The 26,169-nt window shown below is 43.9% G+C and overlaps 1 protein-coding gene across 1 annotated transcript in view; it reads left to right on the top strand.

Annotated features, from left to right (window-relative positions):
- Positions 1–26,169, top strand: part of JAZF1 (JAZF zinc finger 1) — a 331,623-nt gene that overhangs the window by 139,635 nt on the left and 165,819 nt on the right. The gene's annotated exons all lie outside the window — the stretch shown is intronic.

The following is a 26,169-nucleotide window of genomic DNA, read 5'->3' on the forward strand; positions in this document are numbered from 1 at the left end:
TAAATTGTCCTTCAATTGTTAGAGCAGAAAAAAATGGAAAGACATTGAGGTTTGTGCACATCCCATTTTGCAGATGACACTGAGGACTGCGGGGTTTGCTTAACTTTGTCCAAGGTCTCTCCCAAGCTGGGCGTAAAGGAAAGGAGGCGGAGAGGGGCGTCAGAGGGGCAGAAGGAAGGGAGGACAGATGGATGTTCTCACAGGCTAAGAAGGTTCCCTTATTTGGGTCTTGAGTGTGATTAGATTTACGATGCTGTAATTATCTTAAATGAGGTAAAATTCACATGACATAAAAGTCACCATTTTAACTACTTTAAAATCTACAGTTCAGAGTAATGGGTATGAAGGAGAGCGCTTGTGATGAGCACAGATGTTTTGTGTAAGTGATGGATCACTGAATTCTCCTGAAACTAATATTGTACCGTGTGTTCACTAAAATTTAAATTTAAAAAAAAGTCTAAATTTAAGAAACCAATGAAGTGTACAATTCAGTGGTGTTTAGGGCTTCACAATGTTGTACAACTCTCAGGACTGTCTAACTCTGGAATGTTTTGTCACTCCGGAAGGAGACCCCACCCCATGAAGCAGTCAGGACCTGTGCTTTCCTCTTTCAACCTCCAGCAACCATGAGTGTGCTTTCCGTCTCCATCAGTCTGCTTAGTCTAGATATTTCATGTGCATGGAATCAAACACTATCTGGCTTTCTGTGACTGGTTTCTTTTACATACAGTATCTTCAAGGTTCATTCATGGTGTAGCATGGATCAGTACTTTATTCCCTTTTATGAATAAATAGTATTCTGTTGGGTAGATATACCACATTTTGTTTACTGTAAGTTCACGGACCTCTATCATTGTTTCCACTTTTTGGCTCTTATGGATACTGCCGCTCTGAACATTTGTGTACAGGTTTTGCTTAAACACTTGATTTCGGTTCTCTCGGGTAAATACCCCGCAGTGGAATTGCCAGTCGCGTGGTATTATATTCCTCTTGAGGCCCTGCCTGGTGGATTTTTACAGTGGCCGTGTAATATTTTTAAAGCAGTGTTTAACTGACAGTGCGTCTTAAAACAAACCCTGAGGTACGTGCCAGGCTGTGAGAACACGAAGATGAATAACACGCCGTCCTCATGCACAGGCGAAGATGCTCGCGGAAATGTCGTTGGGCCGGACCTGGTGAAGGGCAGCGATGGGGGGCTTATGGGAGCGCAGTTCAAGCTCTGGCTTGAGGAGGAGGAGGCGTTAGTCACGTCAGGAGAGAGTTCCGTGTTCACGACACTCGGGATTCTTGCCTGCAAAGAGCGCATCTTCTGGGGTGAAGAGGGTAATGGTCTGCCATTAGCAGGCAGCCATCTTTGCTGGGAGGCTATCTGCTGGCCAGCTTGTTGGCTCCCCGCTTTACTCATTGCTTTCATTACTGACTTAGCTCCCTGTCTTCGTGTGAGCCCTCATTCAGTGTTCCAGTATACTTCCTGTGGCACTCAGGGCCTTTGCAGCAGTTACACACCCATCTTAACGTTTTTGCAGGATCATAGAATCGCAGAACCTTCTGTCAGACAGACTAACAGATACACTGAATAGTAGAATACGGTACAGTACACATGAACCAAGCAGGAAATTTGTGTTAACAAAGGTGCTCCCGCCAAGCATAGGCAGAGGAGGCTGTCATTTGTGGGGTTTTTTTCTTTTTCCACATAAATTAGTTTGTTAGTTTATCTTGCCAGGGTTAGCACACTCCAAGCCCCGAGCCTTACCCCGATCCATTCTCCAGACACTGTGAGTACTATTTCTCAAATGCAAATTTGGTCGTGTCACACACCCCACACTCAGGATTCATGTGTCATCCTTTCCGTCAGGGTAACGGTCACATTCTAGCAGGACCTCAAGGGCCCCCTGGTGTGGCACTGGCAACAGTGCCTTCTCCAGCCTCATCCTGTCCTCTCCTCTCCCCCCACCCTGCCCTGTCATCCAAGGGGCCCCTTGTTCCCAGACATCACACTCCATCTTGCCTCCTCACGTCACACAGTCAACGCCTTCTTTGAAATGTTATCTCCATCTCCCCCTCCCTTAACCTGACGAACTCCTATTAATTCTTCAACGCCCATCCTGTGCGCCTTCAACACATTCTTCCTCTTGGTTGTAATTGTTTACTTCTCTGCTCCCCCCAGAAGACTGTGGCTTTCACACACCCAGGGCTTTGTTTTCCTGAGGTGACCCCATCGTCTTTGACTGGACTACTGAGCGTGTTTGAAGGCAGCACTAAGTAGGATGATCTAGATTTTTGAACCCACATTGGAGAGGCTTTATCTCCTAGAGCATGAGAAGGGAGCCATTCCTTGAAAGTTCCATAGCTGTGAAAATTTCTCCTTCGCAGTTTCTCAGAGAACACAGTCTTTAGTAGCTTGGGTCGGTATGAGAAATACCATTTCTGAGATGCTTATGGTGGGTTCTGAGGCACTCCCCCTTGCCAGACAGCTATGTTCCAGGGGAATTCTCTCCTCTGAGGATTGTTAATAAAGAGTAAAGCGGCCTTTTCCTAGTTGTTGGCAAGGACACTCAGAATAAAAACTTTTGGCCCTCGTATGTATGATAGTCATAATTCTCTAAATTCAAATAATCCGAAGTATGTAGGTCTTGCCCTCAGACTGATGATGCTTAGACACAAAAATGTCTTGGACAGTGTAGAGGGACAATGCAGTGCGATTTCACTGGCTCCGGAGAGCTGGGGCTTGGGAAGTAGATGTGGTCATGGAATTCTGTGCTGCGCATAATTTTCTGCTTTAGTACGATGTCTAGTTTCATTTTTCCCACGTCTGCGTCACTTTTTTTTTTTTAATAGTTGATACCAAACCCATCTACATTCAAACTCATCCCAAGTAAGGAAGTGTAATCATTTGGGACAGTCTGACTTGGAAAGGAGGTGAATTCTCCTTCCTTCCATTGTCAGCCAGCATCAACACTTATGCTTGCAAAAACAAGGACGTGCTCTTACACTGATGTGACTAGCCAGACACTAGTTCTTGGCGTGTGAAGCACGCCTAAGTCTTTTGCCTCTAATTTCTATTACACAACTTCTGTTGCACACATTTTAATGTAAAACATTGCCACATACACCCAAGTCACTTGCTGATTTGCATTCTGTGAAAGAATTTGTGTAAGAGCACACTGTAGCTGTAAAATGAAAATAATCTTTGTGGTTTCTAAAATGGCTCTTTGTCATTAAAAAAGTTTTTAATGTTTGTTTATTTTTGAGAGAGAGAGTGAAAGCACAAGCAAGAGAGGTGCAGAGAGAGAGGGAGACAGAGGATCTGAAGGTGTCTCAGTGCTGACAGCAGCGAGCCTGATGCGGGGCTCAAAATCCTGAATTGGGAGATCAAGACCTGAGCCGAAATCTGATGCTTAATCAACTAAGCCACCCAGGCGCCCCTGAAAGGACTGTCTTAATAGATACTTTTATGACTTACTATATTGAATTTAGGGCATATTAAATTAAATATTGCTTAATTAAAATGAACATCTAAAGCAGCACACAGAATGGAATACAGCTTGACTGAGAACCACAGTCTTCTACCCAATGTGGCCACACAAGGTGGCATCCGTTCCAAATTCTCCCTTGATCATGTAATTGCTATAATTTATTGTTTTATTAGAACCATTCTTTTAAGTGGGCATTTAAAATTTTACACGTCCAAAATAGAACTCTTGATCCCCCCTCCCCTACACATTCTATTCTGTCTCATACACACACTCATACGCTCACTATCACGCCCCCCCCTTCATCCCCCAGGCTTCCCTCTCAGTAAGGGGCACTACCCCCTGCCTCGAGGCTCTGCCCTGTGACCTTCCTGCTCCTCAAGCGTGCCCAGCCCGGGGTTCGCTTTCTCACAGGGGCAGCAGGCATCTCTGTGTCTGAGACGTTTACCCCTCCATCCTCGTGTGGCCAGCTTCTGATTTTTAAGACTTGACATAAATAGGTGCTTCCTCCTCCAAGAGGGCTTCCCAAGTCACCTTTGATCATATCACCCTTTTACTTTTATATTGTTCTAGGCACTCTCACATATTGTCCGGTTTATTAGTTTTTCTTATTTTCCCACCTAGACTGTAAGCAGCACAAAAATAGGACCTTGCTTCTTCCACTCCGAACAGTACCTGCCTAGTGTGGACGTGGCCCTCGATACATACAAGGAAGGAAGAGGCAGGGAGGGAGACAGGCATTAGATTTTTCTGACGGGGGGTTGGAGGGGCCCAGGTAGTATATAAAATGGAAGCCTTCCTAAAAGTCGAATTCATTTCTAATGAAATTAAGGTTTTTCTACCATATGTAAAGAATACCCTTTAATAATACTTTGGATTTGCATTATCTGGACTCTCAGCATTTTTTAATGTGTTGGAGTCTTCAGTTCGAGCACTTTCTGAAAGGCTAACTTTAATCACATCAGACCTGCCATTTCTACAGGGCTTAGAACAGATTCCAAAATGCCAGAGAAAATTAAATGCAAAAAAAGCTCCAGTTAATTAATGTTTCAGAATAAATTAATGTTTTAGGTCTGACTTTAACTGACAAGATTGGTGAATTTCAAATTTAGAACTGCCACCTTTTTCGCATGTCTGTATTTTGTGCAGTTACTTAGTCATTCCTGTTATTTACCTCGTTGGGGAATAAAGGGAGGTACATACTTAATGTATTTTAGGTTAAAATAAAAAACACAATTGTACTCATTATTCTTAGGAGAAAGGGTGTTAGCATTCCTCGTAACTCGCTTTAGTTGGGTGATAATTCCTGAATTTGCAAAGGTGGGTGCAGATCCTAAACGTGTTTGTTGCCGCTGTGCCGTTAGATCCTCAGATTTATGTACATGGTGTGTTCTAGGGGCTGGCTTGGCTTATTTCAGTAAATTAATTATGGAATTTTGGTGTGTGCACATTCTCATCTTGTCTGATTTATTTCTTGTTTATCCTTGGTTCTTGGACCATAGGAAAAAATTGGCAAAAACTTGGGAACCGTTTTTCTGATATTTTTTTCTGCTTCCTCATCTTCTCTTCTTCATTTTCTGAGCCTCTCTCTCCCTGTTTACAAGATTAATATGTCTATCTCATAAGGATATTGTGAGGTAATGAGATGATTCTATGTGTGTGTGTCCAGCATAGTGTCTGATCCCAAACTGTTTTTTAAAATACTGGAATATTCTTGGAGGATTTTGGAGGATTTCTACACTAAGGAGGGCTCCATGTAGCTCTAAGGTCTCTTTAACCCTACATTCTATGTACTGAACAATCGTGAATCTTTTAAAATTGAATATAGAGACTGCCTCCCAATTTACCACTGTGTATTAATTTGTTAATGCAAATATTTCACTATGGAAGTGTAATCAATCAGTGTGCTAAGCAGTAGGGTTTTAGAGGTGAAAGAAGATTTATATTCTACCTTGCTTAACAAAAGGACTTGAGGTGGAGGTAAATGTTCCCCATGAATATTTGTTCTTCGTGCATCACACTTTAAGTGTACCGAGTACCAACGATAAAGCTGCATGTAAACTGACCTGTTAAATGCGCAACAGGTCTTTGTTTTAATAAATAAATATATAATACATGTTTTGTAATGTCCTACTTTTTAAATAAAATCCAGTGGCAGGACAATCTCTAGGTAATCTGGAATTCTGTGTGGTTGGACTCCAGCTCTCAGTTCAGAATTTACTGGACTTATGAGGTGTGCACATGTTTCTTTTTTGGGAATTTTAGTTGATATTTGCAACTAATGCTTGGGAACAAGAATTTCAAACAGAGTTGTACAAGAAACAACAATATTATAAAAAGCAGATGTTACACAGTTTTGTTTAAAAAGAAAAAGAGGTTATCTGCACTATTTATAAATATTTGAAGGAAAATAACAGATTCAATGGTACAGTTTTTATCTTTTCCTTCCTTTATCTAGTCCAGTTATGCAAATAAAATTATATGAATCATTTGCTTAACAAGTTCAAATCTGCATAGATTCCTGGTGTTGGAACCATAAATCCCTGAAGAATGAGTGTTTACCTATGAGTTACGTTAACTAATAGATGCACATTAAGAAGTTAGTTATCTGATAGGCATTATGGAGCCAACATTCTTCCTTAAATTGATCTGGTTTTTAAAAGGACAGCTGCAAAGCTCATTGGTTGAGCCTATTTTGGGCCAGTGCAATGAAACATGGACCCTAACAATATTAGAAGAAGTCAGTTGAAAGAAAATCCACAACACATAAACTTGGGGACCGGGAAGGATTATGGCCTTGAATAATCTATGTGGACAGTTCCACTGCATGGAAAATTCCCATTCTCCCCACTCTGTGTGTGATGTTGGCCTGGTGGATCATTCTAGTTGGCTTTTTTCCCTCCTTTGTTTAGTACAATTTGTAAGAATTAGCTGAGTTTCAGGGTTTTTTCCACTGGAAAAAAAGAGTCTTCCCCTCAATCCCCATTTAAAATTGTGACATTGTGACGTCAGAAGTTAAAATTCCCAAATCTCTCTGTCTGTTCCTAACCAAGCACTGTCAGTGCGCATGTGACTTGAGGAGGGAAGAGGAAGGAACGAGCAGAAGTTATGGGGAGGGATATTGTCAGAAGACATTGGTGATAACTTCACTTTCCACAAATGGAGTGAACTAGCTGGCAAAAGTTCCGTGTTGCTGGAGGAGGTGTCCTGGAGATTTGAGAGTTTGTTTATAAGACTTGAACTAAGGTCCTCTCCATCCCACTTAACTCTGCACACTCTGATCCTCGGCATAAGAATTTAGAAAGAGGGTTCGTTTTGACCAAGTCTGGCGACCTGGGCTCATTTCTTTAATGAAATGAAGATAAAAGGAATAGACCCAGACAAATAAAAATGGAAAATTCCTTCCCTTTCTTTCAGATGAAAAAACTGAGGCCCTGAGAAGTTGAAGTGACCTGTCCAAAGCCACACAGCTAGTTACTGAATTTGGGAATGAGCCACTGATCTCCTCCACTTTCATCTCCGAGCCTCCCTTTTTTTTCCTGAATCATTGTCAGAACAGTTTATATGAATCATAAAACTCCGCTGAGGTCCAAATGTGTTGAATCCCTTGCAATGCTGCACACATCAATCATTAAAGAACTGCTTGAGAATTAAATTGCAATTGGCTTCATTAGTCCAGATGGATTCCTTCTCGCTAAGCAGATCCTTTAGATAATTTCTTGAAATTCCTACGCTTCTGGATCTTATTGTAGAGTTCACCCGCAAGAAAGCATGATATTTGTTGTGTCTGAGTGCATCTAGTCTGGCTGCTTTGTCTTCCAGTCATAACTGTGCTTTAGCCAGAGGTAGACAGGTTAAGCGAGGTCTGCATGTACCCAAATGAAACTCTCAGCGGATTGATTACCTCCATGTACCCTATTGAAGACTCGCTCAGCTGTGTGTTCTTGTCATCCGCAGGTCTAGAATCTTCCTAAAGTCATTTGGGCCCCTGAACTGTGCACATAAGAGAGTGAAACAAAGCTATTTGTGTCTGCTGGCTCTTGCTATACCTAAGGAGGTACATCTGTTCTTTAGGAGCAGATGATCTGTTGTGGGAGTTGCTAGGATGTTTTCGTCTTCCACACAGCTATGTATATTCTTTCCAGATGCTTCTCTCTGTTCCTGACTGTGTTGCCCTACTGTCTCCAGGAACACAGCCTTACCCCCAACACCCCGCTCCCCAGAGTGCCAGAACAGAGTTAGATATCTCTGTCTAATAAAGGAGGGCCGGAGCCACCGACCTGCATTGTGAAGGCACTTTTCCTCCCCCTGTCGGGCAGGCCCTAGAATAACGCGTCTCCCACGAGGAAGCCGGAAGTTCCTGTTATGATATTCTTGAATAATATAAGTGCCCCTGATAAACAGCATGAACCCATAAGAAGGTTAGATATGTTTCAGTTGGTTACCATGTCAGTGGCCTGCTCATAAATATTTATCAAGCGGACTCCAATCTGGAGTTCATTCCGGGCTGCACTGTTCTCCCGGTGGACTACAGTACATAAAAGAATCGTAATTATTGGCAGAGAGCAAGCAACATGTTAAAACCACTGGTTTGGGGAAGGTTTTTTTTTTTTTCTTTACTTTTATTTCCCCCCATCGTTTTTACACACAAACACACGGAGACTAAGAAATGGTTGTAGTTCCCTGAGTGAAGTTGCAAGGTCCTTAGTGATCATCTCCCATACACGTACTTCTAAGGAGGCGAGAGGAATTCAGTTTGACTCAGTATGTTACATGGTTAGATGAAAAGACGATCTTCTTGCTGAATTGTGAGAAGTACACCTCCATCTGGTTAAAGATGTTTGACATGACAGCCACATTTAATTTTCTCTCTTTTTAAAATTTTTATGTGTTTACTATTGCACATGCCTTTGGTCTGTTCTCAGAGTTTCTGTTACTCTTACTTTAGAAATTGGTGTGGAGAATTACTGATGACAACACTTGAATGCTTTGGTGGGGGTTGAAACCCAGAAGGAAAATGTTGCATCAGATTATATATTTTTTTGACTTACGTGTTGTCATTCTGTGTACTCGCTAATGAGCACGTGCCAGCAGTTTCTAAACAGCAGGTCATAATTTCTCTCTCTACTTTATCTTCCAGTTTATTCTTCCTATTCCCTCCTTCCCAAAGATAAAACAAGAAACAAAATCAACAATGAGGAAGAGGAACTTTAGGACTTCCTTGAGTGGCTCGTTTGCATTTAAGAGTTTAATTTCTCAGGAAATGTTTTCTTAAAAAGTCAGTTTTGATGATGCTCTTTTTAATCTATTAAATTTCTTGTTTGTTTCCTGATTTTTTTACTTTACTTGAGAGTAATACCACTCTGATCTTTTTCAACTGCTTAACAGCTAAATTGAGTCTACGTGTCTATAATATTGCAATTTGCAGACATTAGCTGTTCATTGTTCAGCCCTCATGTTCTCTGCTTCTTGCTTCCAGTTCCCCTGTCTTACGTGCTGTGATGATATTTCATTAATACCCAGGCTAGAAAAATCATCCTTTCTTTGTAGAAAGCCATGGCGTGTTTACCTTTCATTCAATAACAGATTCCTTTCTGAGTAAGTAGGGGAAGGATGATTTCTCTTTTGGTATTTCATACAGTTCCGTTTCTGTTCAGGGGGCTATGGTGTCACTTGTGTGTTGTTCCAGAAAGACCCTGGCATTTGAATTTAGAAAACCTGGGTTCAGATTCCAACCTGACCACACACCTGGGCATGTGAGCATTGGCCAGTCACTTTCAAGGTTTGGCCTTTGTTCTTTTCATCTGTGAATGAAAGGAAAGGAGTTTGTCTGTGTTGTAAATCCCTTTTGGAATGGGGCAGGGTTAGGTTTGAGCCTCTTCCCTACAGGGATGTCCTGACTCTTACATGCTACGTGACATAAGTCATAAATCGCTGTATACATGTCAGTTATCTTCTTTCAGATTCGGTTTTTCAGTGGTAACCGGCCACCCTCAAAGACTGCCTAGTCATGTTCACAATAACAAGCAGTGAGGAAGACTTATCTGGTCACAAAAGAAACTGAAAGTATTTCTTTGTGCTTCAAAATGTTTTTCCCCCTGCTGTTTGTTTCAAAGGCAGTGGGACTCCTGTGTGCAAAGGTCTTCGCTGAAGGGAGCAAAATCTCCCCTTAACCCAGAGAACTCATCAACATTGCCTAGGGGGGTGGACTTGGCGATAGGTGCTTTTTAGTAGAAACAGAATTATAGTTTCTCAGTTCATTGAATTGGTCACTTAAAAAAAGATCTCTTTCAACTTTGTTTGCATGTATGGTTTGTGTTTTGCCTCGAAGGAGTAGAGCACAAACCAATTTGAAATTTATATTGTCGTGTTTTATTTCAGATGGTCAAGTGAAAGAGAATCCTTTTAGAGTGGGAGAGATAGTGGTATTCTTATGCGTCATGACTAGCTGATTTTAAAAAGAATTAAAAGTCCCTGTAGAGTATCGTAATTATAAATTCGGACATCAGGGCTATTTCAACATCAGGAAGGAAAGAGGTAAATTATTGCAGTTTGGCATTTGAAAGAATTCCGTCAAGCCCTGGGGGCAGCATTAACCACGTCACTGGTGTATCCTTGACTTTGTCGGCTGGGTTGGCTGAGGGAGTGCTCCATGGTCACATTACAGTAATTCCCCTAATCTCAGTGTTCCAAGCCCTCGCTGCTCATTAGTGGAATGCCCTCTCTTTCTGGGGGCTTCTGCTCCCCCAAATGACTTTGTGAGTGGCTGGAGAGGCTTCTACGTGAAGCCCCAGTGTCCCCAAGGCCCCACCAGTTCTGGGTCCCCTGGTGTCTCATAAATAATCAGAACCCACACGTAGGTAGGTCCTGGGCTACATTCAGTGTGAAAGTAACATCTTTAGAAAATAAAGATGGAGGGCGCCTGGGTGGCTCAGTTGGTTGAGTGTCCAACTTTAGCTTAGGTCATGGTCTCACAGTCCGTCAGTTTGAGCCCCACGTCAGGCTCTGTGCCGACAGCCTGGAGCCCAGCGCTGCAGCTTCGGATTCTGTGTATCTCTCTGTCTCTCTGCCCCTCCCATGTCCCTGCTCTGTCTCTGTCTCAAAAATAAATAAACATTAAAAAAAATTTCTTTTAAGAAAATAAAGATGGCTGAATCAAGGACCAAAACCAATGCAGAGCACACACCTGTGTGTTAGATGCTTAGCATCGTGTGGGGAACTGACAAGAGGTGCCAGGCATGGTGTGGGAGGCAAAGAGACGTAGTAAGAATGTGTGGTGGGGTTGCACATCGTCTAAGAATGGGCCCTTTGTGGTCACACTACCTTCTTACCTGCTAATGACACCAGGCTGTGGAGTGTCTCAGTGATCAGAATCATCCAAACTCGAGTATTTGAAGCTTCCGGCTCCTCGTGTTGGCTCTGAGACCTCGCCTGCAAGGCATGAGGATCGAGACAGTTCTGTTGCTTCAGGAATAGCTTCACCTCACGTTCTAAACAGATCAGACAGATTCTCTTTAAAGTGCAGGTCAGGTTTCACTTATCACAAACGCAAGAGGAAACCCGATCGGTGAGTGAGCTGGTGGGCCAGGCTTCTCAAGCTGTCATCCACCCTGGCAAAAGGAAAGTGTGCTGTTTACAAACACCAAGGCAGAGAATGCTTTCAGCAGAGCACACCCGGGCTTCATTTCATCTTTCTCTTTCATCAGTTCCCTAACGTATAAGATGTATTTATTTTCTGTGATTCTTACGAAGAATGCCCAATAGCCTTCTTTTTAAATTTTCAAGTGGCCGGTCTATGTATTTCGTGCTTGTCTAGTTCTCTCAAAGAATACATGATTTATTTTTTTGGTTTCTGTCCAAAATGCGGAGACTCTTTGTGGATCCTTCGAGAGAATTCACAGTGCCCATGTGCGGGTTGAAGAAGAGGGAAAGGAGAAGGTAAGTGTGTATGCACGTGGCGGTGGGGTCATGCTGTAAGCAGTGTATTCCACAGATTTTACTTTTACAAGCCCAGGATAGACTTAGACATGGGCTGCACCCAGAGCGTACTTGTAGGCATGTTGTTAGGATTAGAGAACCAGCCCCAAGTCTTTACTTTTGGGTATGTGAGACACTCCCCAGTGCTCGTGGAAAGACAGAGCCTCCCACATGTAGGAAGAGCGTCCGCCTTCTCCTACCGCAAGTTCCCCCGTGTTGCAGAGCCAAGATGCCTTTCTCTCCCAAGAGATCTTTATCAGAGAAAACAAGCCCAGTTTCTATGTGAAAAAGTCATACATTCACACACATAAGTGCACAAACGGCAGACTCTACGGTACAGCGCTTGTGACGAGGGTAGGTTCTCACTGGGTCACTCTTTGCCCTGCTCTCTGCTTCCCATCCTGAGAAGCTATCTGGGGCCGAGGGGTGGGAGATTAGGAGGGGGGTGTCTTCCCACAAAATGCTTCTTGTTCTTCTGCCCATCATCCACTCACCATCCACCCTCCCTCCCTATGTTTTTTTAAGTTTATTTACTTACTTTGTGAGACAGAGACTGTGTGGGCACACGTGCACACACAAGTGGGGAAGGGGGAGAGAGAGAGATTGAGAGAGAGAGAGAGTACCAAGTGCTTGATGTGGGGCTTGAACTCATGAACCGTGAGGTCATGACCTGAGCTGAAGTCAGGTGCTTAACTGACTGAGCCACCCAGGCGCCCTCTCCCTGTCTGTGTTCACCGTCTGTGAACTTCTACTGTGCACGTGGTCACACAGGCAGAGAATGCCATCACAAGGCTCCTCCTCTCTTGCCCGTTTCAGCTTCTGAAGGCCCTTCTTCAGAAAGTGTGACTTCTTTTTCAGGATCTAATGAATGAGGCTGTCATTGATAGAGAAAGGATAGAAGGGAAGCTGGACCTGGGATTGGTGTCTTTATAGCTCTCAAAGCCTCAACACCTTACCCATTGGAGGGATTTGAGGAGATATTTATGGACTTGGTAGATGCAAATATACTTCGCATATTGCAACCAGCTCTGTGAAGAAGAGGTATGTTGCGTAATTAAAGAGGTGCCAGTGAACTCTGGTCACTTTTTTTTTTTTTAACATTTATTTATTTTTGAGAGACAGACAGAGACAGAGCGTGAACAGGGGAGGGACAGAGAGAGAGGGAGACACAGAATCTGAAGCAGTGTCCATACTCTGAGCTAGTGGCCAGCACAAAGCCTGACGCGGGGCTTGAACCCACGAACTGTGAGATCATGACCTGAGCTGAAGTCGGACGCTCATCCGACTGAGCCACCCAGGCGCCCCAACTCTGGTCACTTTTAATGATAACTTGGCCTTCTTGGTATGATGCATAACAAAAATGAAAATGCATAATATATTCATCTGAAAAGATCATAAGAAGGTTCGTATCCTCATCATGGGAACAGTTTAGGTCAGACTTGACAGTTGTCTTTGTAAATGTTTATGAAATTTACTATTGGTGAGGACCAAAATAGAAATGAAAACGTCTCCTACACCAAAAGAGAGGGAGACGTTATTTAAAGTTTAAGTGTTAAGCCAGCCCAAAGATAAATGAAAACTATTTGAAAGTCAGGATGGTGACTGACGACCTGTACTTCACATTATAAATAGCAGAAACGTTCATAGTAACTCATGCCCTTTTTTTTTAGCCCTGGGAGTCTCAAACTGACAAATAGATAATGTGAAATTTACAGGACCTTCCTCACTTCCTTCCAAGAAGAACGAATGCCACATCTTGAAAGTATGAACAGCCCTGACTTAGGCAGCATTCTCTGTAACAAGTCCATTCACCTTGAAGATCTACTTGCACTAGGCGTCATTGCTTTTCTGAGGAAGGCACCCCTCTATCTTGGGTGGTGTCATAAAGCCCCGTAACTGCGAGAGCCAGACTGAAATTTTCCAAGTCTCCCCTTTTGGCAGTGAACCTAGCTGCAGAAACATCTTCGTCGTGCAAGACATTTAAAACTGTTTATCTCTCACTCCTGTCCACGTTGATTTGTTTGTACTCCATGCCTGCCTTCCACAAGCCTGTAAAATTTCGGCCGCACGACAGTCAGGGCTGAGGCTGCATTCTATATATGTATATTTAAACAGAACACTCCTCTTCAGTTCTTTTAAAAACATTCTTTACCCTGTGCCAACCGCTCCAAGGGCTCTTGTTCCTTTGCTCACATTTAAATCTAGGGATGTAAAACCCACAGCGGCCTTGTCCGTGTTCTCTGAACCTCATGCTTTTGTATTCTGTTGTAATGTAATCAGGCTCTCTTATTGTCTTGCTGTTTGTTAGATCTTGAAAGTAAAAGTGCTTTAAACTGTATATAACCTGAGGCCATTGCTCCCACCAGGGAAGGCTCTGTCCCACCACCATTGCCGGAATTTGAAGGAATATGTGCTTTACTTAGAATCAGTCTTCCAACTGACCCATGTCATCTTCTCTTCACTTAGAAATGAACTCCAGTCAGTACTTGGGCAAACATATACCTCTCCGCCTTGCCAGCAAACTTGGTTCTGAGTATCTCAAATGAAAATAACAAAAGTGACATCACTTTTTCTTTCTTTGCTTTTTTACAATTAACTTGTAAAAGATTAGAAAAGATCTGAACACAAGTTGAAAAATAATTATGTCTCCGTTGCCTCAGATTTAAAAAAAAATGGTTCTCATATCCTAGAGGAACTTATTTCCATGGAATTTCACAGATTTCCCCACTGTAGTCTTCTACTCTCTGCTAAGGCATTTCCATGGTCTGCAGCCTTTTTTATCCATCAGGCGCCCGCGTAGGGTACGGAAAGTCAGCATCTGCCTCTAACTTCCCAGATGAGCCAACTATGCTCTGTTGCGTGTATGTGATAGGTGATTATTTAAGAGGGGATTTTTAGAGGACTTATCTTTTCATCTGTTAGCAATTCCTAACAACAAAAAGAAGTGTCGTGTATCAGACACGCATTCTTGATCATACTACCTCATTGTCACCCTTTGCCTTCATTCTTAGAATATTTCATAAGTTTCTGCCCAAGTTTTCTGAATAAGACATTGCCACATTATTTAACAGCCCGGCATAAAAATGAATGGTTGGTTTCATAGGAGGTAACTTTGACTTGGCAGGACATCGCAAGAGAGAGTGTTATGCTGGGAACGGTTTTCCTCTCTGGGGCCATCCTCTAAAAGGATTCAGCAAAGTCCCTTGAATTACTCCAACCCCTACAAGTGAAAAAACACAAGGAGAGTATTTCAGGAACATGGATATTAACAAAAGATGTATGCATGATTTTGCTTTGAGTTAGATGTATTGTTTTAAATCCTTTCCAAAATAATTTTTTCTCTTACTACATAGAAATAAAGTGGCGCCTGGGTGGCTCAGTTGGTTAAGCTAAGGTCGTGATCTCATGGTTCTTGAGTTGGAGCCCTGAGGCTCTGTGCTGACAGCTCAGAGCCTGGAGCCTGCTTCAGATTCTGTCGCTCCCTCTCTTACTGCCCCTCCCCTGCTCATGCTCGTGAGTTCTCTCTCTCTCAAAATAAACATTAAAAAAATTTTTTATTTTTTTTTTATACAGAGAGAGACAGAGCCTGAGAGGGGGAGGGGCAGAGAGAGGAGGAGACACAGAACCGGAAGCAGGCTCCAGGCTCTGAGCTGGCTGTCAGCACAGAGCCTGATGTGGGGCCCGAACCCACGAATGTGAGATCTGACCTGAGCCGAAGTCGGAGGCTTAACCGACTGAGCCACCCAGGCGCCCCCCCAAAAAAATTTTTTTAAATAAAGAAGCGTGATGGGCGCTTGGCTGGCTCAGTCAAAAAGGGCACATGATTCTTTATCTCAGCGTTGCAAGTTTGAGACCCATGTTGAATATAGAGGTTATTTAAAGCTTAAAAAAAATTTTTTTTAAATGAGCAACTCATGGGTTTCTGTGTACCCAGGAACCTGTCAAAAGTGAACATTCTTGTTTTAAATGAAACATTTCCATTTTATTTTCAAGAAGTACAGTTCTCACTGTTTGTTATCCGTCTCTTCCCAACCAGCATGGAAGGTCCATGATGGCTTGGATTCTTATCTGTATTTTTAGTTCACTTCTGCATCCCTGTCACCCTGAACGATGGCTGGCATTTAATAGACTCGCTGCATATTTGTTGTATGAATGAGTGTGTGATTTTGCATTATTCACCAACACTTGGTAGAGTTGCTAAGACAAAGGAAGTTTTCAAAATGAGATGGCAAATCCTGTCATTATTTGTGATAATTATATGCACTGATGCTATTATACTAATACCAACTACTATATGAACCTTAAGAATACAGCTATAATGTCATTTGTACCATTTTGGAGAGTAGCAATAACATGGCTAAAGTTAATCCACAGATAATATTTGAGTGAACTCTTTGGTCCTCATATTTTTCAAAATCCTCCTGCTTAAACTCTAATAGTTTTAAGGAACAATCATTTGAGCCTAGGCTAGCCTTTTTGTTGGAGAAGGCAACAAGCAATAAAATACCCAAAGGTGAAGAAAAAAAGGGATGGGGGCACCTGGGTAGCTCAGTTGGTTAAGCATCCGACTTCAGCTCAAGTCATGATCTCACAGTTTGTGGGTTCAAACCCCACATCAGGCTCTGTGCTGACAGAGCCTGGAGCCTGCTTCAGATTCTGTGTTTCCCTTTCTCTCTGCCCCTCCCTGCTTACACTCTGTCTCAGTCAGTCTCTCTCTCTCTCTCTCTCTCTCTCTCTCTCTCTCAAAAATAAACATTTTAAAAAATTTAAAGAAAAAAAAAGGGATGATGATGACTCGGGTAATTTAGACTTGGCCGAATAATGTTACTTTTCAGAGTGACCTCTGATATTAGGTTGTTGGTTCGTATTGAACTTGGGCCTCTTTTGATGAAGGTCATTTTCAGGGCCTTTGCAGTTCCAGAGACCAAATTTTCAAATAAAATGGTGCTGACAATAAACAAAATTCCATTGTTATATCTTTGTGATCCACTGGATTTACAATGCAGGATGCTCAGTTTAGAAATAGGCTCCCTCCCCCCACCCCCTACTACTCAGAGATTAATTTGGAAGCTTTATGTGCTTGTGCAGCCAAGGGCTGACACCCCTGTGTCTCAGCTTCACACCCCATACTGCAGGGAAAGAAAACAGGCATTGGGGCTGAATCCCCGCCTCCTATCAGTTAGATGGCATTACCTTGGGTGAGTCATTTGCATTGATGCCCCCTAGTTAAGTCTTTAGCTGTAAAAAGACAATGCAGCATCTGCTTTGCAGAGTAGTTGTGAGGATAACGGAGATCATGTAAGTGCAGAGCCTGTTGTAGAGTACATCCTTGAAGACATCCTTGCTGCCCACCTTCCCCTTTACGGTGGTTTGGTTATGTTGCCGTGGATTGAAATTCTGAGGGAAAAGGGTTCTTTCTGCCTGCTCCACCTCCGTTACCGTTTCTCTGCTCTTTGTTAAGTGTTTACGCAATCGCTACACCTAATGTGAGGCTCAAACTCACAACCCCGAGGTCGAGAGCTGTGTGTTCTGTGGACTGAGCCATCCGGGCGCCCTGCCATTTTCCTGGCGTGGAGTCCGAGGCAGCGTTCCCTACACTTTTGCATTTCATGGTCCTGTAAAATTTTATCAAAAAACTTTATCAACATACTTGCTAACTTTTTTTGTGTCAGTAAAAGACTTTAAAAAATGGTACCTCCGAGGGGCACCTGAGGGGCTCAGTTGGTTAAGCTGCTGACTTCGGCTCAGGTCATGATCTCACAGTTCGCGAGTTCGAGCCCCGGTTTGGGCTCTGTGCTGACAGCTCAGAGCCTGGAGCCTGCTTCAGATTCTGGTCTCCCTCTCTCTTGCCCCTCCCCCACTCACTCTCTGTCTCTCTCAAAAATTAATAAACATTAAAAAATTTTTAAAAAGATGGTACCACCTACTGTCAATATCATTTCACAAAAAGATAGAATGTTTTTGTAACCAAAACAATATAATCTGCAAGTAAAGAATTATCCTTGACATGTTTTATCTCTTATTAGAGATCAGAAACAGGCTAGGGATGGGCATTTAGGAACCGCATTTCTCCTGGCATTCCACACAAAGAAAGAGGATTTTCTTCTTTTCACGAAAGCAACACTGCTAAGTGAGGATGGGGTGCATAAGCCTGTCCATCCAGACTGTTTATCCAGAGACAGGAGAAAGTTCCCCACCACACACACACGCACACGCACACACGCACACGCACATGACCCCACTCAGCTGTTACTACTTAGGGGCCAGGTCTGTGCTGAGCCTGGGGCTTGGAGACTTTCACCAGCCCTAAATGCTCATAAATTAAAGAGTCTGTTTTTAAACATGGGTAATGGAAAAAGACACACTGGCAAATATGGGGAAGGTGTGAAGCCCACTTGGGGCAGCAAATCAAGTCAGTTTCTAACCTGATGCAGTGGAAAACTGAGGTAAGGGGTAGATAGTAAGCCTTGCGGCTTCTGCCACTCCGTAGGCATCTTTCTGACCAGTCGGCATTAAGGAGCTTCTTGTTCCCATTTTCAATGTTGGTCATTCGAAATGGACTTTATTTGGTTCTATTTAGTTGAGAGAACATTTAGTAGGTCACTAGGTATAGAGTTCACCTTGAGAATTACTCTTTTGACAAATATACAAACGATGAAGGCCATTTATGTTTGTTTATGCTTGAAAAAGATAGCATTTACACAGTGCTGGTGATCATTACACTAATGACATTGGTGCTGTCGGTCTGGTTCCCCTACATGAGATTCGTTATTCAACATCCATCTTATGCGTGTGTTGGAGGCATTCCAGTCTCTTGAGGGGACCTGGGACTCAAGGGGAGAAGGAGCTCACAGAGGCTCCAAATCAGGATTCTTATTGGTCTGCAGGTGCCATAGACTGTCAGTTTGGTGCCCTGAAGGTTAGAAGCTTTTGCATCTGTGCTACATTCCCCTTCTCTTACTTTCGTATCCCTCTCTGGGCAGCGATATTCTCTTGGCCCTAGTCCTAGATAGAGTGAGAAAAACAGACCCCCCACTTCAATCCACCTGGCTCTAAGGCTTAGGTCAGGTGGTTTAGGCTAGCTCTGGGCTTCAGAGAAGAAAGTTTTTTGTACCTATTCCTCCGTTGGAGTGCTTTTCCTTAGCTTCATCTTTAGAAGTATCCTGTTGCTATTGGCAACAGGATGAGGTTGTAAGCTTGGGACCAGACCCAACAAAGCCTCCTGACTGACTGTCATCTAGATGGTAGAAGAGCTCCTCATGACCAGGGTGACAGTAAGTTCTGCTTTGTCCTGGCCTGACCTGGTTTACACATTTGTCCTGGCGTGATTATTCAGTAATGTCCCCTTTCACTCTGAGAGGTGTCCCAGTGGTTTGGACAATAAGTGATATCATCACTGTACTGATGAGTCACTGACCTATAACCACCCTGTCTTACTCGTGTGAAGTTTGGTACCAAAGCTCAGAATAGTAACTGTGGGCATTTGGCTAGAGTAACCCTCGCCCTGCCCCACCGCTCATGAACTGTGGAAGGCTGGTCTAGAATTTAGGGTTTCAGAAACTGGCCAGAAAACTTTCCATTTCACATAAGTCCAACATCTGGTGGTGTGAGGGCCATCCAAAACTAAATACACCACCAAACCAGAAATGATGGTCTAAGAGTTGAGGATATGATTTCAAAGTAGAATCCTAAGCCCCAGATTAGACTCTTGACCAGTCTTCTCTGACAGTATCCTCCAGCTTTCCAGAGCTAGTATATTTTCAAATGGTTTTGCTTTTTGAATAATTAAATGATGTAGTAGAATAAGTCTGAGCGTGGACGTGGATTCAGAATAGAGCTTGACTGTCCTTTTGTGTTTTGTTTTGTTTTTAATGTTTATTTATTGATTTTTGAGCAACAGAGTGAGACAAAGAGACCTTCTTACTCACTTGTCTGCTCCGGGAGGGCAAGAACTCTGGTCCGTCTGGTTCCCTTTACCTTTCTCTCCAGCATCTAGCCCCATGCTGGACTTAGTAACAGATACCCCGAAATACATATAAGTATTTTCTGAATGAATGAGTGGTTGAAGATGAGCTAATCATTAAATTCTCACCCCATGGGTTAAGTTAGGTTGATAAATGTTCCAAACTTGAAAATCATACGTGTAATAGGGTTGTGTCTACCTAACAAATTTTATTCTTGCTAAGGTTGTATATATGATCCCTTGCAGCGAGTATTATTTAAATACCCAGAATCTGGAATTTCAGAATTCACTTCTAATACTTCAAGTAACTTCTTGATGTCCACTCAAAGCTCCAAGTTTTCCTCACGAATAAAAACCTAATTTAAAAAGTGCTTTGAAATCATGGCATTTTAAGACATAGCTTTTGCAGGAGCTCAGTTTTGTCCATAATAGCCGAGGCATGGCAATGGGAATGATTTCAGCAAAACTATCATTCTGTATATTGGGAAAAGAAGAGGAAACTAGTAGAGTCATTGGCAATTCCAAATTATCTGTGAAATCAGAGTGCTTCATGGTCAGATTCAGGTCTTCCTTCATGAAGCCCTCTCCAGACCGTACTAGGCCATGGTCATCTTGTCTCAGTTTGAGCCCCTTACAGGTCTTTTTGTTTCTACTACTCCTTTTGGCAGTCATTATTGTAGACCATTATTCATTTCTCCTGTCTGTTGTCATGTATCCTCAGCTAAAGCACAAGCTTCAGAAATACATAGGTTTCATCTCACATGTTTTACGATACCTCTTAGTGTCGAGCCCAACTTTATGTACTACATGGGTGCTTGGTAGTTTTGTTAATGAAGAGTGAAAAATTAAACAAGATCTTTTGGCTATAATATGTGGAAACATAAAACTGACCCCATATTAAAGAATACAGCAAAGTGCACAAATGGAACTATGTCTGGATAGTTGGTTATGGGTAACTTTTATTTTCTGAAATCTTCAACATTTCCCATTTTTTCTACAGTCATATCGTCTTTTTATTATACACAAAAAGGCATGTTATTTTTTTTTAAAGGTGCTTCGGGGCCCTATTTATCATTAGGGCCTGTGAGGAAAAGATCTGGGAGCCAGATGATCTTATTGGAACATCATTTACCCATTTGTTAGGATGGTTGGGATGAGGTGGTGCTACTTCATTATTTTGGTGGAAATTTGCAAAGGTTTTGTCTGGTAAAGCAGTTAAGGTCAGGGCTGCTCTGGTGCCTCTGGAGCTGTGCTTTTGAACTGAGAAGTTACATCATGTGGAGAATAAGACAATAATCCAATTTTCTTAACAAATCCCATACTAAATATTTGTGTCGAGAGTGTGCAGTCCTCTTTGATTGGTCCTAAGCCCGTCCTCAGGTCTTTGGGCCTGGATTTCATAGGAAGTAGCAGCAGGTGCAGCTCTGAGAGCGATTGTCCTTTGTGGAGTCTATCTCATGAGTCTTCACCTCATTATCTCATTTAATCTTCACAGCAACGAAAGGAGTCAGGTGCTATTCTTCACTTGTATTTTACTGATGGGGAACCTGAGACCAAAAGAGCTTGATTCATTTGCCCAGAGTGACCCGGCATAGGGAGGCGCCAGGCCAGATGCTCCTGGAGCATCTGCCGTGCACACGGCTCTCTGCTGTGCATGTTGTGACATGTGGCCTGTGCCCTCAAGTAGCTGAAATACCCCTGGGGAGAGAGGATACAGAGATGGAAAAGCTAGGTGATGTAGAGTCAGGCAACACTTGGGGAGCACAGAGGAAGCACGAGCTGGTCAGTTGCTCAGTGAGCTCTGCCCCGCCCCCCCCCAGCCTAGCCCTGCCTCCCACTCCTGTCCTTGACCATCATGCGCCCACTGTGCTCGCACATACTACTGCTTTTGCGGCCATCTCGCTGCACCTGCGGCTCCCTCCAGCTGCTCACAATGATCATTATCATCTGTGTGTCCTTAGTGGGTGCTGAGCCATCACCTTGCATATTATTTCGTTCACGCCTCAGGGCTATCCTATAAAAGGAATTCGTGTCCCTCCCTGCTTTTCAGATGCAGAAAACAAGGTTTGGAGAACGTGGGTAACACACTCAGACGTATAGATAGGAAGTAACAGGCCTAGGAATTGAGGCCTAGTGTTTCTGAGTCCCCAGGCCCGGGACTTTAACCACTCTGCTGTAAACACCTTTATGCCCATCTTTATTTGCCCCAAACTCTCATCCTAAATCACTGACACTGCACAAAAGCCTTTCCTGGGGTCTCCCGCACCAGGACTCTCCTGGCCCATGCTGGCCTTCCTCCACTTCTGCTTTGCTTTCTGCTCCCGGACCCACATCTTCCTCCTCTTGGGCCGTGTGCTCTCCGAGAACCCCCAAGTGCTCTGAACACAGCTAGACACTCAATACAACGTGGGATTCTGCAAGATGGAGGGATTCTGGCGTACATCCATGACCAGGTTGCTCCTCGGATCTGGTTGCAAAGAGAAATTTAATTTTGAAATTCCAAAGAACTAGGTTCTTTTTCTATTTCCTTCCTTCCCCTCTTAGGACTGATTGGAGAAAGGGGGAAGGGGAGTTGGTATATGAAAGCTCTGGCTGTCATTTTCATTTCACTTTTAAAACAACCTCGGGGCACCTGGGTGGCTCATTCAGTTGAGTGTCCGGCTTCGGCTCAGGTCATGATCTCACAGTTCACGACACGTGGGTTCTGAGCCTGTCTTCAGATTCTCTCTCTCCCTCTCTCTCTGACCCTCCCCTGCCTACACTCTGTGTGTCTCTCTCTTTCAAAAAATAAATAAAACATTAAACAACTTAAAAAAAAACCAGTAAGTTTTAGTAACTCTCCTACTGGAAATCTCAGGTGCCAGATAAGAAGAACTGCTCCGCCAAGAGTGGCACATGCTTGAAAACAGTGGCATTTATTAGAAACACCAGCACTGACACCGTCGGAGCCCAAATGCCAGTGTCTCCAGCATACGTGTTCCTTGATCTAGCAGCAGCTACCTTTCCTCACTTCTGTTTCCATGGTGTGAAAACAGTGAGCCTGTGGTTGAGAAAACATTTGAAGTTTTTCAAATGCTGCAAAATTGACAGATGGTAGTACTATTAATATGCAGGTCCGTTTTGCTTTGGGGCCATCTAAGTGTCATGATACCTGTGGCCACAAGATGTCAGTGTGGTATCAGTGCTGAGGGTCAGAATTCCTGCTGGGCTTCCCTCAGTTTATAAATCATAACAGGAAGACACAGTCAAGGCCCTGGGATTGCCTCACCCCTTTCTTTCTGCTGCAGTATTAGCCCACATACTGCCTTTCCTATTAATTTTCCCTGTGCAGTTTTCCATTGGCTCACACCTCATCAGGAGGCTTTTCTTAGCACTCTCTCTAAATACTTTCCCTAACTCCTACTTAGGTCACAAATAAGCTCAGGAATCCCCCCATTCTGGCGTTCTCAGGACTTTAAAAAATTTCCAGAAGGATGTAGGCGAGAGTGTAGTTTTATCTCTCATGGGTGGGGGGGAAGGAATGTAGTATCTCTGGTAATAGTACTGTTGGGGGTGGCTTTCTCTCTCCTTCCCTCCCTGTCTTTCTGTGAAAGCTAAACCTAGAGAGAAAAAAGTAGGAGCTGTCATAAACTAAGCAAAGCAAGCAAAAGACGGGAAGGTGGTGCTCGGGGAAGAACACACGTGCCGAAGCCCCGGTCTTTCCCCTTTTTTCTGATGAAGAAAGATGGAATTCTCTTTCCCATAGCCTATTACCTAGTAACTCATAAACTAGTGACAGCGCCTGGATTTGGACCTGGGTCTGTTTGTCCCCAGAGCCTGTGCCCACCAAAAGACTGATAACATTATTCTTGCTCAACCATGTAGATCATTTCATAAATGAGGATGAACCTGAAGAAACCATGCATGCCCTGGACAACAAACATTTATTAAATCCTGGCCACACAGAAGAGACAATGTTGTGAAGAATACAAAGACCCTATTAAATCTATTTTCTGCTCTCAAGAAGCAAAATAAGGGCAAGGAAGGAGACAGGAAAAGACAGAGATACACAAGCCGATAGAAAACAATCAGAGAGCAGTGACATTTCCCTGTAATCATGGAGGGATGGCAAAACAGAGGGCAGAGCTCCAGTCCGGGGCGAGCGCCAGCCCTTCTGGGGGCTCTTTATTAGATCAGCCTTAAATAAATCTGATCAATGGACAGCGTGGTGCTCAGGTGGCCTCTGCCCTGACATTCTGTGGTTCTAAAATGGAATATGAGAAAGGGGGATAATCCAAGCTGGTAGAGAATGCCACCCGTGCATGCCTTTGTAAACCAGACACGGGGAGATTAGGCTTAATCCTCTCTTTAGGTGGTCCGGTGCAGGGAGGACAGGTGAAGGCAAGACAGGAGGGCCAGCGTGGTATGCCCGGATGGGCTCCAGTTTCCCAGTCCATGGCTTAGATGTGCAGGAGAGCAGATCTGAAGCTTCTGGAAAGATCTGGTAGGGGAAATAGCAGAGTGCCTCTGGAATATAACTTTAGAAGCACTGTGTCCGTGTGAAGAGCTTGGCGAGGATACACAGAGGAGCCACAAGGATGACTGAACATTTGAAAAATAAGACCTGAGAGGAGAGGTTAGGGAAACAGGCGTTATGTAACCTGGAGCTCCTCAGAGGTGACTTTGGCAGGCTCCTTCGAGAACAGGACTTCCAGTACCTCAGTCCAGGGAGCAGTGACTGACCCTATTTGTCCATATTGGGTGAGGACAGACTCTAGCTGAGCCATGAAAATCCTAGATTTGATCCGTGGAAAAGTTTTCCCTGCGTAGCAGCTGGGAAACGTGGACGACATCGTGGAGAGAAGTTTATAGAATTTTCTTTTCTTCCTTTCTTAAAAAAAAAATAAAAGCACCAGAATACAATACGGCCCTTTTTCTAATTATGTGGCTAGAAGACAGGCTTAACCTGAGACTATAGGATATTTTGTATCTCCTACTGTGAATGTTTGGTTTGAGGGGAATGTGATTGGCCCAGAGAACATGAGGTTTTATACAATGCTGAATATGGGGCCTCTGGGTTGCTCAGTGGGGAAGCATCTGACTTTGGCTCAGGTCATAATCTCACAGTTCGGGAGTTTGAGCCCTGCTTTGGGTAAAGCATCAGCCCGGGTGAGCCCTGCTTCTCTCTCTGCTCCATGAGGGATTCTCTCTCTCTCTCTCTCTCTCTCTCTCTCTCTATCCCTTGCTCACATGTGCCGTCTCTCTCTCCAAAAAAAAAAAAACCAAAACTGTTTTTAATAAAATTTCTGAAGAGGATGCCCATATAAATTTTTTCTGATCTGCAAACACTTTGGAGAATGAAACAGGATGCTATTAATAACATGACATTGTGTCCGACAAACAGCAACATGTGGTCACCCTGGTTCTGAGGCTGTCTCGTTAGAGTAGTTTTCTAAACACATAAATCTCATGTTGTCTCCTGCTTCTGTGGCTTCGCATGGCTCTACAGTAAAACCCAGACTATCTTCAGGGCGCCCCGAGGGCCTGTGCAGGCTGGCTCCCGCACCCCCTCGGCTCCGTGAGCTCACTCAGCACATTCCCACTTCCAGGCCTTTGCCTGTGCGGGGCCCGCCACCAGGGGCCGCGCTCTCCCTGTCCCCGCGCTGTGCCTGGCAGGCTCCTTGTCATCCACGCCCTCTCTCCAGACAACCCTCTAGCCTCCTTCCGCTGCCCTCCTCTTCCAGCCTCTTCCCTTCAAAGAAACGGTCGCACGTTGAAATTCTTCTCTATTCACCATCTTTGGCTGTCTTCCACTGAAACGTTCCCACCAGGAGGGCAGGAGTCACAGCTGGCCGCTTCCCTGGGGACTCGTCAGTGTTGCACTTCGCGCCCAGGAGGGAGCAGCGTGCAGCACGAGTGACTTACCGCACACGACCCCACCGAGACCGATGAATCTCCTGACTTCCCTGTGCAGCCAGAAGTGCTAAGGTTTGAAAATGGGTATCAGCTGCTTTCTAGAAAGTCTTTTGTTCAACAGAATTGGCTGCACATTTAGAGTACAGAGCTGTGGCCTCACAGATGCCCGAAACTGCCTCTGTCCTTCTTCTACGTAGGGTATCTGGCTGGAGAGCAACACAGAATCGTTAACCAGGTTACATAATGGTATAGTCCGAGTGCCAATTCAGGGATCAGAACTGTGCTTCCAGCCTCCCAACCTCTGCTCTAGGTCTTCCTGACACAGTATACACAGTAGCATGTACTCACTTCTTCCCTTGTTGATGCTTTCCCTTCCTAGAATGTGAGCTCCACACTGAAGGGATTTTTAGGACCTGGCGCATAGTAGGTGTTCAATGAATATTTTGTACAGAAAGAATGAATGGGGTAAAAGAAAGCAGAGAGAAACCCTGGCTGCACTTAGGACTCTAATGGGCCCTCTCAGGCTAGGTTGGGTTTGACTCCACGGTGGGGTGCGAGAGAAAACAGCTCAGAATGGGGTAATGTCACAGGTAAGGGGAAAGAGGAACCAGTAAGTACAAACTGCTGATTTGTGTGGGGTAGAGAACAAACCAGTAGTTTCTCAGGTTTATTTATTGAACTCCCAAATCATGTTCCCTCCCCACCTCCCCTCCATCGTCACTCATTTGGTCTGGGCGAGGCCCAAGGCAGAGGTGGTTGGGGGTGGGTGGTGCTGGCCGTCACACACATTCCTTGGTTTTGGCGCTAGAACAGCCAACCGAAAATAACCTCGGGAACGTGTGGGCAGCCGGGAAAGTCCGT

Source organism: Suricata suricatta, chromosome 2 (assembly GCF_006229205.1).
Source record: "Suricata suricatta isolate VVHF042 chromosome 2, meerkat_22Aug2017_6uvM2_HiC, whole genome shotgun sequence".
NCBI lineage: Eukaryota > Metazoa > Chordata > Mammalia > Carnivora > Herpestidae > Suricata > Suricata suricatta.